The sequence below is a fragment of the Hylobates moloch genome, unplaced genomic scaffold, assembly GCF_009828535.3.
Source record: "Hylobates moloch isolate HMO894 unplaced genomic scaffold, HMol_V3 SCAFFOLD_4, whole genome shotgun sequence".
NCBI classification, from domain to species: Eukaryota; Metazoa; Chordata; class Mammalia; order Primates; family Hylobatidae; genus Hylobates; species Hylobates moloch.
The window spans coordinates 8,315,956-8,331,968 of record NW_026652279.1 but is presented as its reverse complement, the minus strand read 5'-3'; the positions used below and the strand labels follow the sequence as shown (position 1 = coordinate 8,331,968).

At 42.3% G+C, this 16,013-nt stretch overlaps 1 long non-coding RNA gene across 2 annotated transcripts in view; it reads left to right on the top strand.

Moving 5' to 3' along the window:
* The window catches only part of LOC131383210 (uncharacterized), a 117,920-nt gene that overhangs the window by 80,684 nt on the left and 21,223 nt on the right, over positions 1–16,013 (top strand). The window contains exon 1 of one of the 2 annotated variants that reach the window (XR_009213044.1): positions 7,380–7,500. The exons of the other annotated variant lie outside the window; for it this stretch is intronic. This is a non-coding gene — a long non-coding RNA (uncharacterized LOC131383210). Of the gene's footprint in view, positions 1–7,379; positions 7,501–16,013 lie in introns of those variants that run through there. 2 annotated transcript variants of the gene reach the window in all.

The following is a 16,013-nucleotide window of genomic DNA, read 5'->3' as shown; positions in this document are numbered from 1 at the left end:
ACTGGCCTTAAAAGCCAGCATTTCTTTTAATCTGTTTCCAGTTTCTGCGGTGAGTCTGCATATGTTTAAAAGAAGGAGAGGCCGGGTGCAGTGGCTCACGCCTGTAATCCCAGCACTTTGGGAGGCCAAGGCAGGCGGATCACTTGAGGTCAGGAGTTCGAGACCAGCCTGGTCAGTGCGGTGAAATCCCATTTCTACTAAAAATACAAAAAAAAAAATAGCCAGGCGTGATAGCGCATGCCTGTAGTCCCAGCTACTCGGGAGGCTGAGGCAGAAGAATCGCTTGAACCCGGGAGGCGGAGGTTGCAGTGAGCTGAGATCGTGCCACTGCACTCCAGCGTAGGTGACACAGTAAGGCTCCCTCCCAAAAAAAAAAAAAAGAAGGAGAGCGAGAGAAGTCTTGGGGATATAAACAGGGAATTCCATTCTCCAGTCTGACTCTGAGGACGCATTGTCATTCAGGATGCTGAAATTGCTAGGAAACCACTTCAAGTCCCCTCAGAAACAACTGGGCAGCTCCAGGAAGAACAGTTGGCAAACCAAGTGACAGAATTTAAAACTGTAAATCTTTAACATGAGGATTGACTAGCAAAATACAGCTGTTGCCGCTAGTAGCCATATCCTTGTTTGGAAGGAAAATGTATGCTTGAGCTGATGATCATTAACTGCTTGGTTACTGTGAAATGGTAAGCATTAGCAGATTGGAATCTGGTCTTGTTTTGAACCCAAGAAAAATAAGAACAGTTATTGCATTGCTGTAATGTTTTCTGGTCTTAAAGGGACAAAGAAAATAAACTGCAGTCTGGAACTGCCGTTAAGATTGGGACTGAGAAATTCCAAGTCCTCCTTTGAAATTCAAGAGATGCTTAATAGAGAAGAAAGGTCTTGGTGGGATGGATGATTCCTTTGTTTTCGAACAAGAGGGGCCCTCTTCCTCCCTAGATGGAAAGCCATTCAAAGGAAATCATTAAAGGATATCCCTTTTTGCACAGCTTAGACTCTGGCAATACATGTAAAACCAAGTGTAGAATTGATGCAATTACCCAAATAATGAGGGCCAGGAAAGAAAGGAAAGGAAAAAATCTAGGCTTGGCTATTTGGCTAATTGCTAGGACCCAACAATTCACCCCAACTCTCTAAGACATAATCAACATGAAATACTTATCACTTTCAAATTTCATATCTTAAGAAAGGTAGAGGAAATATTAAAGGCTACGAAACACTGTGAAGTGACAGGGAAGAAAATCTAGGTATGAGTTATCAAAAACCTCTTGGCCATAAGAGTTGGACTTCTAAGATGATCAGTATTGATTCCAAGACTAAAGATTTGGAAGAGGCTCTCCCAGCATTGCTGAACACTCAATGTGATTGAGCACTGGCTATAGGACAGCCACTTTGCAAAATCATTTCCCAGGATTATCTGATTTAATTTTTACCTCCTCCCTGTGGAGACTGTAGTGCCTCTTTCTCTTAGAGACATTTAAGAATAAAGTGAGTAATTTTTTAAAACAGTTCTTTCTTCCTTCGTCAAAGTGAACCTAAAACCATTAAGTAGGGGTCAGAAAATAAATTTCTTATCCTCTGCCCCTCTTTGCCACACCTCTTGCATTGGCTTTCTTGAGAATGTGAGTCTGCTGGGAGTACGTAGGGATTCCATGTCAATTGTTGCTCATGTCTTCGGTTCATTTTCACACCTCTTGTTGCCAAATACTGGACTGATTCTTGGTCACAATAAGTTGAGGAATAATAGCAGAAAATAAGGGAATTGATGGAATTGCTTTGTGTGCATTTTGACCATACATATTTTGTACATCCACTTACAAGGCTGGCATAGCCCCCCATCTGTTTGGGAAAGTCATGTTAAATATAAATGAAGGTTAAATGATTAGTCAAATTTTCCCCCATCATCATGATTTCAGAATTTAACAAGGTACCTGGACAGTAATAAAACTAACTCAGAGTCCTAAAGAATGTTGGTGGTTTGTTTAGAAGACGTCTCCACCTACATCTTATTTCTGACCACAGTGAGCATCTTATGGTTAAATATGTTTCTTTCGGCACGTATTTATTGAGCAACTTCTGATGTACCAGTTTACTTGCTAGATCCTGAAGATGCATTAATAAATAAGATATGCATTGTACCTTTTATGCTTATAGTGCAGTAGAAGGCTGGCAGTAAATATATAATCACTCAGATAAAAACATAGTTACCAACTATAATAAGTGTGATAGAAGAAAGGGATCTGAAAGAAAGAGAGCACACAGGGTTTCTAATTTTGATGTGGTGTCCCAGAAAGGCCTCTCTGAGGAAGTGACATAGCAATTGGGGTCTGAAGTAAGACATAGCCACGTCACAACTAATGGCAAGGATATTCCAGGCAGAGGGACTAGCATTGGCAAAGGCTGTGCAGCTGGAAAGCGTTAGGTTAGTTCACAGAATTGAAAGAAGGTTGGTGTGCCCGTTGCAAGCAGAATAGGGGGACAGGCACAGGGCCACGGGCATGAACAGGTACTGGAATGCCAGGAGGGGACTAAATCTAGCAAGGCCTAGCCAGCTGGCCTGCATAAACATTTATTAAAGCTTTGCAAGAACAATGAAGAGACATTTCTCAAAAGAAGACATACAAATGGCCAACAGGTATATGAAAAAAATACTCAATATCATTAATCATCAGGAAAATACAAATCAAAACAACAATGAGATATCATCTTACCCCAGTTAGAAAGGCTATTATTAAAAAAACAAAAAAGAATAGATGCTGGCAAAGATACAGAGCAACAGGAACTCTTATACACTGTTGGTAGGAATGTAAATTAGTACAGCCATTACGGGAAAATATGGAGATTTCTCAAAAAACTAAAAATAGAACTTCCAGCAGTCCCACTGTTGGGTATTTATCCAAAGGAAAGAAGTCAGTGTATCAAAGGGACACCTGCACCCCTATGTTTATTGCAGCACTATTCACAATAGCAAAGATATGGAATCAACCTAAGTGTCCCTCAACAGACAAATGGATAAAGAAAATGTGGTATGTGCACACGATGAAATAGTACCCAACAATTAAAAAGAAGGAAATTTTGTCTTTTGTAGCAAGATGGATGCAACTGGAGGTCATGATGTTAAGCAAAATCAGCCAGGCACAGAAAGACAAATATTGCATGCTCTCAGATGTGTGAGCTAAAAAAAGCTGATCTTACAGAGAAAGAGAGTAGAATGGGTCAGGCGTGGTGGCTCATGCCCGTAATCTCAACACTTTGGGAGGCCGAGGTGGGTGGATTGCTTGAGTCCAAGAGTTGAGAGTAGAATGATAGATATAAGAGGCTGGGAAGGGTGTGTGGGTTGGGGGAGGAAAATGAAGAGAGTTTGGTTAATGCGTACAAACATACAGTTAGATAGAAGGAGTAAGTTTCAATGTTTGATAGCAGAGTAGGGTGACTGTAGTTAACAGCAATGTATTGTGTATTTCAAAATAGCTAGAAGAGTAGGCTTGAAATGTTCCCAAAACATAGAAAGGATAAATACTCGGGGTAATGGATACCCCAAATATCCTGACCTGATCATTACACGTTCTGTCCATGTAACAAAATACTACATGTACCCCATAAAAAATGTACAAATATGACATATCAATTGTAAAAGATTTAAAAAGAAAAAAGTATAGGTGGATAAGCAAAAAAATAAACAAAGTTCTACAAGAACAATGAATGGGATGCCATTTGAGGGTTTTAAGCAGGGAAGTGAAATTATGAGATCTACATTTTAAAGAGCTCATTCAGGCTGACGACTGGAGACTGGGTTGAGGGCTGCAAGCCTAGGTAAAGGAGACCAGCTAGGAGGCTGCTCCAGTAGCACCAGCAAAAGTTGAGAGTGGCTAGAGCTAGGGTAGTGGTTCTAGAGATATTAACTGGTTTGAGAGATTTGAGAAGTTAATATTATTCCACTCTCCCTATATCCCTGAACAGAGAGACGATAGGCACAACCACAGAACAAAAGCAAATAACAGTTTTCAGGTTGTCCATTTGGTCAACCAAATGAAGTAATTCACACCCACCTACATAGATTGTTTTTCTAGGGAAAAGAGTTTCCTAAATTATTCCCATTAGCTGTTCTCATCAATACTGTTGACTGACAATTACTAGCTGTCTAGATGTTGACATTAGCACTAAGAAGTCATAAAGATTAGCACGTCGCTCCTTCCATTGAATTGTTTAAAAAGACTGTCCAAGAGCCCTATATGAGATGAGAGAGACACTGTGGGTTTATTTAACTACCAAGTGTTCATCAGAATTCATCATAAGCTTTATCATCCCTAGCATTAGCCCTACCACGATGTATTTTTAATCTTTCTCAATGCAATCATTTCCTTTATCAGTCAGAGGCCACTCCTTCATCCCTGAGTCATGAAGTCTGTCTTCTAAACATCATGGCTCACAATGAATTTGATCTCCCATGCACAGGAACATTCTGTTGCCTGGTCCATATTAATTCTTTGCTGTCTATATCTGATTGCACATGTTGAACTGAGCTCTTGTGACCTTTATTCATCCTCAGCAGAGCTGAACAACAAACTCTGCTTTATGTAATATTTGTCTTTGCTCAAACCACAGCCCTTAGCTGGATAGAGTCTACAAGTTGCTTTCAGTTGAGTTGGCAACAACTCATTATTTGGAGGTCAAAGTTGCATATTCTGTTTCCAATAACACGTGCCTGTGATGAGCCAATAACTGGGGTGCCTGTGTTTATGAATGAGCCATTGCAACACCCACTGCAGTCAGAGCAACACAGGGGTCACCCCCGTAACCAGAATCAGAAGGACTTTCTTCATCTTAGTGTATTGCTCAGGACTTGTTAGAATATTTTAGTATTTTAAAATATTTTTAACATTTTTTAACATTAATAACACATTGATTCTCTACTGGAAGGTGAATATTTGACGGATTTTAGTGATGTCTCTCTTAAATTATCCCAGTCCAGTTGTGTCTATGCACACACTGAAATGGATACTCATGAAGACAATTGTCTGGATAAAATTGGATGCAAAGTCACTGCTTCACTGTCTCTTCTCACTTGGCTGGTGGTCTCTCTTTGCCACTTACTTCTCTTTTTTTTTTTTTTTTTTGTCTTTTTCTCTGGTGGTAAAATATAAATAACATTGAATTTATCATTGTAACTGTTTTTAAATATATGGTCTGTGGCATTAAGTACATTCAGAATGTTGTGCAACCATCACTGTTACCTATTTCTGGAATTTTTTATCATCTCATCCGGAAACTCTGTACCCATTAAACAATTCCATTCTTCTCCACTCCCTCCTCCTCTCAGCACCTGGCTTTCTGTCTCTATGAATTTGCCTATTCTGGGCCCTTCATATACATGGAGTCATACAATATTTGTCTTTCTGTGTCTGGCTTATTTCACTTGGCGTATATTTTCAAGATTCATCCATGTCATAGTTTGTGTCTGAATTCCATTTATTCTTGTGGCTGAATAGTATTCCACTGTATGGAAACTGTATTTTGTTTATCTACTCATCTGTCAGTGGGCATTTGGGTTATGTCCACCTTTTGGCTATTGTGAATAATGCTGCTATGAATATGGCAGTACAAGAATCCATTGGATTTCCTGCTTTCAGTTCTTTTGAGTATATATCTAGGAGTGGAATCACTGGCTCATGTGCTAAATCTATGTTTAACTTTTTGAGGAAGTGCCAAATTGTTTTCAGAGCAGCTGCACCATTTTACATTCCCACAAGCAATGCACCAGGGTTCCAATTTATCTATATCCCACAAACATTTGTTATTTTCCATTTTTTGGATAACAGCCATGCTAATGGGTGTGTCCATTTCTTTTTAAGTGGTCCTATGTCTATATGCCTGGTCCTATTGACATAATCGCCTGACCACTCTATTCAATATGGCTGAAGTAGCTGCACATATAGATGCAAATTTTCATTCATGCAAAAACTGAAAAAAAAACATTTATCATCCACATTCAAAGTAAGAAAACAATGATAATCCATGAGGGACAGTGTAGCCAAGTGGCTGAAAGCTCAGATTCTGGCACGAGACTGCTGGCATTTGAACCCCAGTTCTGCTCTAACCAGCTGAGTCTATGTGTCCTCATCACAGTGAGCTGCACAATTCCTATGTAGCTTCGTCTCCTATGAAATGAAGATAATAATGATACCTGCCTCCTGCGGTGATGGAAGGATTAAATAAGTTAATAAATGTAAAGCACTTAGAACACTGCTCTGTAAATATTAGTTTAAGTAACACTGATCTAGTACATTTCTGGGGTGCACATGCATGAAGACTTTGGGGCCTCATCTCATATCCCAGGCAACTAAGTCAGAATCTTGGTGGGAAGTGGGATCTGATTTTTTTTGAGACAGGGTCTTACTCTGTCACCCAGGCTGAAGTGTAGTGGCACCATCTTGGCTCACTGCCACCTCCGCCTCCGAGGTTTAAGCAGTGCTCTGCCTCAGCCTCCTGAGTAGCAAGGATTACAGGTCTGTGTCACCACACCTGGCTTATTTTTAGTATTTTTAGTAGAGAAGGGTTTTGCCATGTTGCCCAGGCTGGTCTTGAACTCCTGGCCTCAAGTGATCCACCCACCTTGGCCTCCCTAAGTGCTGGGATTACAGGCGTGATCCCACTTGGCCCAGGATCTGCATTTTTAATGAGCACCAAGTGTCCATATGACCCCCACGTACAATAGCTCTTAACAACCCCTGCCCTAACCCATGGCCAGCCAGTCTCATCTTTGGGTTTCATTTGACCATCAGACAAGTAGGTCAGGTTCCAAGAAGGAATCAAATTTATATCTAAAGGTGCAAAATTACAACTGGTGTTTTAAACTCTTAGAACTAGTAGCGTACGAAGATTAAGGTTATTCCATGAAAGAAATTTATTTTAAAGTTTTTCAACTTTGTTAATTAAGTCGTGGCACTTTCCTCTTCCCAGAGGAAAAAAATAGATTATTTTCCCCATTGAAAATGACAAAGTCATTATACTTTTTTAACCGATTCTGGTATAAATCATTTTAAAATCTAAAAAAAAAATTACCCTTTATTGTTCTAAAAGATGATCCTAAAACTCTACAAAATGCCAGCGCACTCATGTGGCCAGTCACCTAGTTATTTCCAAATACCCAGATGTGTGACATTAGATAGACAAAACATAGGAACTGAAGACACAACTTCTATCTTGACCTAAAAGGGCCACAGAGATGTTCTATTTCTTAAAAGCATTTTACACAATCCAGGGATGGGAGCCATTGTGAAACACTTTTCACGTTTGACATTTCAGAAGTTCTTTCAGCAACCTGGGTTTTTCAGAAGACTGGAGAGTTAAAGGATATGAATATTTCACCTGGGCCAGCCACTCTTTTACAACTAGGCCAGTCTCATCAAGTTCCCACCAGGAAAGGGATCAGAATTTCCACTCCACAGCAAAAGGAAGTGGAACTGGAAACAGTGTGAAGATTTTCTTCAAGAAAAGGTGGGGTTACTAAACAGAATGTAAGAGAAAAGAAGTAAGAACATTTCAAATATAGAGCCCTAAGATCATTTTGTAAGAAGAATCTCTCTAAAAAATTGCAAATAGTGAAAATATTTTGTACTGAAAAACGAGGACCAGAGACACTATCAGTGGTTCACCAAGATTTCCCAAAGGTCCCATAATTTTAGGGAGTGGCCATCCGGAGATACAGAGGCTGACTGAGAAATTGTAGCTTTACCAGCGAAAACTTTCAAAAAAGTCTGAGTTTCATAAACACACTATCAGACCTTAAACACCTCCCAGGCCTATACCAGCATCATCAAGATCCAGAAACGCCCCCAGAATATAAAAAGTAACAACCGTTATGAAGTTTTACCAGGGGCTAGACACTGTAAAACTCCTTCTTATGTGTTACTCTTCAAATCCTCACAACTCTGAACAGTAGACTCAATTTACAAATTAGGACAACATAAAGCTCATTCATTTGTTCATTCCATAAATATTCACTGGGCACTTCTTATGTCAGGAACTCTAGAATACAGTGGTTAAAAATGGAGGGGGTGTGGATTGCTAAGTGAAAGAAGCCTATCTGAAAAGGGTACCTATTGTATGATTCCAAGCATATGACATTCTGAAAAAGGCAACCCATGGAGGCAGTAAACATCAGCGGTTGTCAGGTGTTTGGTACAGGGAAGAAGGGATGAATAGGTGTAGCCTATTCTTAGGACAGTGAAACTGTTTCCTATCATGATGGGTGCATGACATTAAACCTTTGACAAGAGCCATAGAATGTACAAGTGAGCCCTAAAGTAAACTATTACCTTTAGTTAATGATAATAAGACATCAATATTGGCTCATCAACCATAACAAATGTACCACACTAACTCAAGATATTAGTAACAGGAGAAGCTGGGGAGAGGAAATATATGGGAATTCTGTACTTTCTACTCAATGTTTCTCTAAGCCTCAAATTGTTCCAAAATATAAAGTCTATCAACTTAAAAAAAAAGATAGGCCAGGCGCGGTGGCTCACGCTTGTAATCCCAGCACTTTGGGAGGCCGAGGCGGGTGGATCACGAGGTCAGGAGATCGAGACCACGGTGAAACCCCGTCTCTACTAAAAATACAAAAAATTAGCTGGGCGTGGTGGCGGGCGCCTGTAGTCCCAGCTACTCGGAGAGGCTGAGGCAGGAGAATCGCGTGAACCCGGGAGGCGGAGCTTACAGTGAGCCGAGATTGCGCCACTGCACTCCAGCCTGGGCGACAGAGCAAGACTCTGTCTCAAACAAACAAACAAAAAAGATAAATGGGAAGTGTGGGAACCACAGTCCCTACCTACCATTATGAAGACTTATAGAGGGTGAGGTAGATTCAAAACAAGGAAACAAAGATATAACGAGAGATATGTAATTAAGGAAACAAGGCAAATGACTGTGCCTGCATTCATGGAGGGTGGTCAGGGAAGGCCTCTATGAGAGGTGACATTGAAGCAGAGACCTAAAGGAACCACCGCACTAAACGGGGGAAGGGTGTTGCACATAGAGGTAACAGCATGTCCGAAGACCTTGAGAAGGAAGAGAAATCTCTGAGTACAAAGAGGTTACATAGCTGACAATGGTGGGGCTGAGATTTCACTCACTGTTTGGTCCCAGCACCTCTCCTTCATAAGGCCACCGTCTTGAATGTCAAACCTCACTCTTTCAAATTCTCCCTGGATCCCCTTTTCTGTGGCGTTGCTGGATAGGTAAACATTACTTAAAATGGGAATAAATTCTTCCATCGCCAATGGTAAAGTGTTCTGCCCACACTTCAGTCAACAGAAAAAATTCCAGAGCTTTGCTTTCCAACTATCTTTAAATTCAGCACGGTGGGGAGGTTCAGCGGGGGAGGTTATTTTGTCATTTGGAAAAAAGGGCATCTATTCATTTTCCAAAAACACCCAACACATACTGCTCAACTCTTCTTGGGCACATCTCTTTGCATTATGAGAAAAGCTCCTGTGGCCTTTATAAATATTTATGATGCATGACTGACCATGTTATATATACTGTGCTGTGCTAATATTAGTCATGGCTGAGAGTCTTTCTGTGCATGGGGCATGGTGATCATGAATAAACGGAATGGCTTCCTAACCATTAGGGGAGTGAAGACATTCACTGCCATTGTTCTGAGGGTCTGCTTAAAGAGTTTGCACATACCCAAATCAAAATACGGGTACTCCCTTTTCCTGAAGAAAAAAAAAAGAAAATGCAGACTGTTTCAGTCCATATGAAAAAGCATTTCAGAACTGAAAACATGGCATGTGAAGAAGAAAGAGGTAAATGTGTTCTTTTCAATGGAAAAAACAGCTGCTTGGGTCAGATAGAAACCAGATGGGAGAGAAAGAATCAGAAGAGTAAAGCTGAAATGCATTCAGGAAAAAGACATCACAGGCGAAATGTGCTCTCAAGTCAGAGGAGTGGCGAGTCCCAGACTTCTCTTCCTGTGGCGCTGGACCATGGGGCTCAGAGGAATGAATGGTCCTTCTCCAGGAACATGGAAGAAAAGCTGAGGTGGACGCACCAAGTTATCCAAGGAACTGGAACTGGTCCCCAAAACAGTTCTGTCTGTCAACCCCCCGCATGGCCAGGTATCTCCATTAGGGACGTTCAGAACTTGGTATGTTCTCTCAGGGAGCCCGAGAAGTAGAAGGATGTGTCTGTGTTCTCACCCAGCCCCAGTGCTGGCAGAAATAAACCAGGCAGGCAGACTTCAGCCTTTTAAGCTTGTGTTCATAGGAGCTCTCCTTCGTCTTGGTCCACCTGTGTTTCCACACGATTCTCCAAGGCATATGGACTGGTGAACTCGGAGGGTTTGCTCCAATCCCAGCTGCAGCGGCCCCCTTGCCCGGCAGGCACGCGATAGAGGGTTCTGGTGAATGGTTCCCTCCGTGCCGTGTTGTGGCTTTCTCACACTAGTGGAGCGTATTATTTGAGCTGCCACATGCTGACCACGGGCTTCCGCTTGTACCACATGCAGACCTCAAAGGAGACTTGCTCACGTGTGGGCGTCCGGCGAGGCTTGCTGTGGTCCTGAGGCCGCGGCCTGGGCGCTGGCACAGCATCTGCCCGCACAAAGCTGGAGACGAGCCTGCCTCTCTCTCTCTCCATTGACTGAGCGTCCCAGGCTCAGACTCAGAGAGTCCAATCATCCACCTCATGTGACCAGTGTAGTTATCTAGCAGATTATCTGCTTAGCATGATCCTAGCAGCTAAGGATGTATTAACACACCATGCTAGGAAGAACATACTAAGAGGGCGGCTGGCCCCTGACCATGCCGTGAAAGGACAGAGCTGTGTCCAGACTGCTCAGGTCTCTCCACCCACCCCCAATACCCCACCACCCTGAAGTCAGCCCTGATCGTAGTGCAGCGTTTCTCACAGTGCATTATGTATTCCCATCACCTGGGGGGCTTGTTCACAAGCAGATTCAGATTCAGTCGTTTTGGGGATGAGGTCTCAGATACTACATTCCTGTCTACACCCCCAGGTAATGCCAGTGCTGCTGGTCTACAGATTGCACTTTGAACAGCAGGGCCTTAGTAAATAAAAAAAAGAAAGGATCATGTGAAGGTAGTTTGCCCAACCCTGCAGTCCACGGCTTTGAATGCGGCACAACACAAATTTGTAAACTTTCTTAAAACATTATGAGCTTTTTTGTGATTCTTGTTTTTTTCGCCCATCAGCTATCGTTAGTGTTATTGTATTTTATGTGTGGCCCAAGACAATTCTTCTTCCAATGTGGCCCAGGGAAGCCAAAAGATTGGGACACCCATGTTATGAAGAATAGCACAGACTGATTTCACAAAGCTCTATAATCTTAAGCCAATCACTAAACATCGCTGAGCCTCAGTTTTCACATTCATAACGTGGTGATTATAATAATATCTATCTCACAAGGTGCCTGCAAATATCAAATAATTTATATAAAAAGCTTATTATAAACAAGATCTTTACAGTTAAAAGTAAGACAACTTCAACTTGAACTTGTTTAAACAGAAAAAATAAAAGGTACTTACTGGCTCCCATAAATTGAGAAGTCTTAGAGTGCATCTGGCTTCAGGCATAGCTGGATCCAGTTACTCAAATTATTTCTTCCAGATGCTTGCTTGCTCTTGCATTTTCTCCCTCAATCTCTTGATCTCTCTCTCACTCTCTCATCTGTTTCTTGCTCCTGCCCTCCTCCTCACTCTACCTTCCTTATTCTTTCTTGTTTGGGGCTCTGCTTTTTTCTGTGTTGCCTTCACATGCAGGCAGTCTCTGTCAAATAGGTCAAATAGTCTTTACAGAGGAAGTGAGACTTCCATACATCCCATTTTGGAGGGACTCTGATTGGATCCAGAACCCACTGCTTGCTTGAGCCAGTATCAGTAAACATGGGTGTGGAGAACTCTGAAAGACCAGGCTTAGCGGCCTCTCCTGTACGCACAAGGCTGGAGTGGAAGGACTTTTGTCCCCGTGACTGACTCTCATCTCCCTTCCTATCAAAACCTGTTCACACTGGATCTCATTCCCTTTTTTCAGCTGTTACTTTAGAAAGGAATAGTACACGAACTGGCCTCTAATCATGTGATGTGGAAATATCTTCTATTAGAGGCCAGAGATCTGCATTCTAATCCAAGTTTTGCCACTAACTGGCTTTGAGACTTTAGTCTGATTTGGTTAACCTCCTTGTGGCTTAGTTTCCCCATCCATAATATGAGGGTCGCCATCAATTATCCCACAGGCCTCTTCCAGCTCAAAGGTCTGAGTTGCTATGATTTGTTCCTTATTACATGACACTACTCAGGGGCACTCACATTTTCAGAGACTTTCTGGGATGGCAATAATTTGATGCAGTGAATAAGCCACCAACAGCCAAAATGTAATAAGGATATTTGCATAAAGGAAACCAGGCATCTCTTTCTTTTCTTTTTTTTTTTTTTGAGAGGGAGTCTCGCTATGTCACCAAGGCTGGAATGCAGTGGCACGATCTCAGCTCACTGCAAGCTCTGCCTCCCGGGTTCACGCCATTCTCCTGCCTCAGCCTCCCAAGTAGCTGGGACTACAAGCGCCCGCCACCACGCCAAGCTAATTTTTTGTATTTTTAGTAGAGACGGGGTTTCACCATGTTAGCCAGGATGGTCTCAATCTCCTGACCTCATGATCTACCCACCTCAGCCTCCCAAAGTACTGGGATTACAGGTGTGAGCCACCGCGCCTGGCCGAAACCAGGAATTTCTTTCTAAGCCTCCTGAACCCCACTCCATGTGGACATTCACCTAATCATGGTACGTTGAATTTGCTATTCAAGTCTTTCAAAACTGTGGCTTTGTTGCCTGTGTTAACACAAGGGCAGAAAACAAGGCTGGGTGGCCACATTCTAGCCCACTTTCCTCCGACCAGTGGCTTTCTACTTTCTTACCAATGACTCTGGTCCTCTTTTATGATGACTTGGCCAGCCCTTCCATGGCCCCCAGTCGGGTTTGTTTCAAGCCTACTTATCCGTCACACAGCTCCAGCTTCCAAAGTGTTCCTAACATACAAGTCTCCACCAACACTTCCCTTTCCTATTTCCCATCTCTTCAAAGTCCTATACCCTAAGTAGCAGATACTACATTCAATAAACTGTAGATTACTAATAGATATATACCCTCCAAAGCAATATAGGTGTGTGAATAAAAATTCATGCTAAACTTCTTGATAACCAAGACAAAATAAAACATGCCTAATTAAATCAATTTGTTTTTTTTTTTTTGGAGACAGGGTCTCACTCTGTTGCCCAGGTTGGAATGCAGTGGTGCAATCACAGCTCACTGAAACCTCAAACTCCCAGGCTCAGATGATCCTCCCACCTCAGCCTCCAGAGTAGCTGGGACGACAGGCGTCCATCACCATGCCCAGCTAATTTTTGTATTTTTTTTTTTTTTTTTTTTTGTAGAGACGAGGTTTCACCGTGTTGCCCAGCCTGGTTTTGAACTCTTGAGCTCAAGCAATCTGTCTGTCTTGTCCTCCCAAAGTGCTGTCATTACAGGTGTGAGCCACCACACCCAGCCCAATTACTTTCAAGCAGCGGTTACAAGGGAAAATACTCTATCCTACTTATAAATTAGCAGAGGAATTCATATGAGGGACTAAAACAGAATAAAGAACAACTACTTAAAAGGCTGCTTTGTTACATCAATGCTGGGGTGTTCTTCACAGGGACATTTGGTTAGGTCCTTGTGAGAAGATGACCCCTCAGGGTAGAGAGTTGCCTAGTTCTCTGATATATGACCCTATCCGTACAGCACAGAATGAAGCCAAGAGTTATCAGGTACCACAGGCAACCAAAGTTGTTCATTTAAGTCACTTGCCTGATTTCAACAGTGGGCATTTGCATTGTCACAAAGTCCTATCATTTTTACATCCCAAATTGTCTCAGATCTATACACCACTCTTCTTCACCACTGCCCCCAGCCTTGAGGTGGACCACCATACCTCTGGATCTAATTCATCTCTCTACCTCCAATCGTCCAGCCCATTCTGTCTACATAGCAATTAGTCATAACCCTTCCAAGACATGAAGCTCATGGTGTGATATGAGCTGTATCCCCACCCAAATCTCATCTTGAATTCCCACATGTCATGGGAGGGACCTGGTGGGAGGCAACTGAATCATGGTGGCAAGTCTTTCCCATACTGTTCTCATGATAGTGAATAAGTCTCATGAGATCTGATGGTTTCATAAAGAGGAGTTCCCTGGCACAAGTTCTTTCTCTTTGCCTGCTGCCATCCATGCAGGATGTGACTGGCTCCTCCTTGCCTTCCTCCATAATTGTGAGGCCTCCCCAGCCATGTGGAACTGTAAGTCCATTAAACATCTTTCTTTTATAAATTGCCCAGTCTTGGGTGTGTCTTTATAAGCAGCATGAGAACAGACTAATACATGGTGCTACTTCAGGGCCTTCTCATCACCATCAGGTTGCAAAGGTCTTAGCCTGGCTTCCTGGACCCTTCATAATCTGGCCTCCTGTCTATCTGCCAGACTCATCTCTCTTCCTCTTCTTACCTGCTCCTTCACTTCTCTCCCATCTGAAACGTTTTTAGCCCTTCCAGATGCCCCACAATCTTTGCCTAGCTATTCTTTCTCATTCTTCAGATCGCAGCGTAGGCAAAACATCTTTCACAAATGCTTCCTCAGCCTCTCCAGCCTGTCCTTTCTCTGTGTCCCCATCATATCACTTCTCAAACCATCTTAGAATTGCCTGTGAGCTCACCTACCTGCTCTGTTGGACTCAACTCTGTGGCGGCAGAGCTCTGCCCCCAGAGCCGTCTTTGCTGCTTCCCTGGCCGGCCACATGATCCTGAACAATCACTCCGTTCCCCTGTGCCTCAGTTTCCTCATCACTAAATAGGACGCATAAAGGTGCCTACTTCATAAAAATATTGTGGGCACTAAGGGAGAAAATTCACCAAGAGCTCTTTCACCGTGCTAAGCACATAGCAAATGTGAATAACAATTATTATTATTGTCATGAATAGTGTTATTGTATTAGGATAGGAATTTTTTCTGTCTTATTCACTGTTTTATCCCCACACCCAGCTCAAAGTCTGGCACAGAATAAATGATCACTAAACATTTGTGGGATGAATGAATGAATGTCATATTATCTGGTTTTGTCCTGTACGTAGTTCTGTTGGGTCTTCACTTGATTAAGGTCTGTGAAGACGAAAAGAACCAATTGCGCTAGCACCTCCCCAGTTTGTTTGCTCTGGTGTTTTTTCCATTTACTCTGTGAGGAGAAGGATTTCATTTTATGAAGAAGGGAGGAGGGGGAGCCTGGTTCCAAAGGCCTGTTTGTTCTCATTATTAATTTTCCCCTCTTCCAAGTAGAGTTTGAATGATTTTGAATGTGCACTCATCTGGAAAGGCACCCTCGTTCTCTTGTTTCATGCCTAGCTGCAATTAAAGTCAAAAGCAAAATTTAAAATACAACTTTGTTATAAAGTGAGTTGTTGATCCAGATTACAGATCCTGTAATCTCACAACATTACCATTAAAAAAAAAAAAGAAAAAGAAAAGAAAAAAGAATACCAAGCTGCCAACTTGTGGGTTTGGTCTTGCCAATGGAGACTCGAAACTCCAGAATCGATAACTAGGTTAACTTTGCTGGTTTCTAATGCAATTATAAGCATGGGAAAATTGCCCAACTGCTCAAAAAGGAGCTAAGGTTCTACTTATAACATCCCCACCCCCTTTTCTAAAGAAATACTTGGGCGATAAAGGCAAAATAACTGAATGGGGTGGGGCTCAGCAGTTTCCAATGTCGGATCAGAGAGCTGTGGAATTTCAGAGCTGGAAGGAAGCTTAGAGGTCATCTCAAGGCCATTTTACAGATGCAATAACTGAGCCCCAGAGAAGGAAGGAACTTGCCCGGGTTCACACAGTGGTCATGAATCTTGGGGAATCTCCGCCTTGATTTGTTCATTTGTGCAAGAAATATTTAACTGAT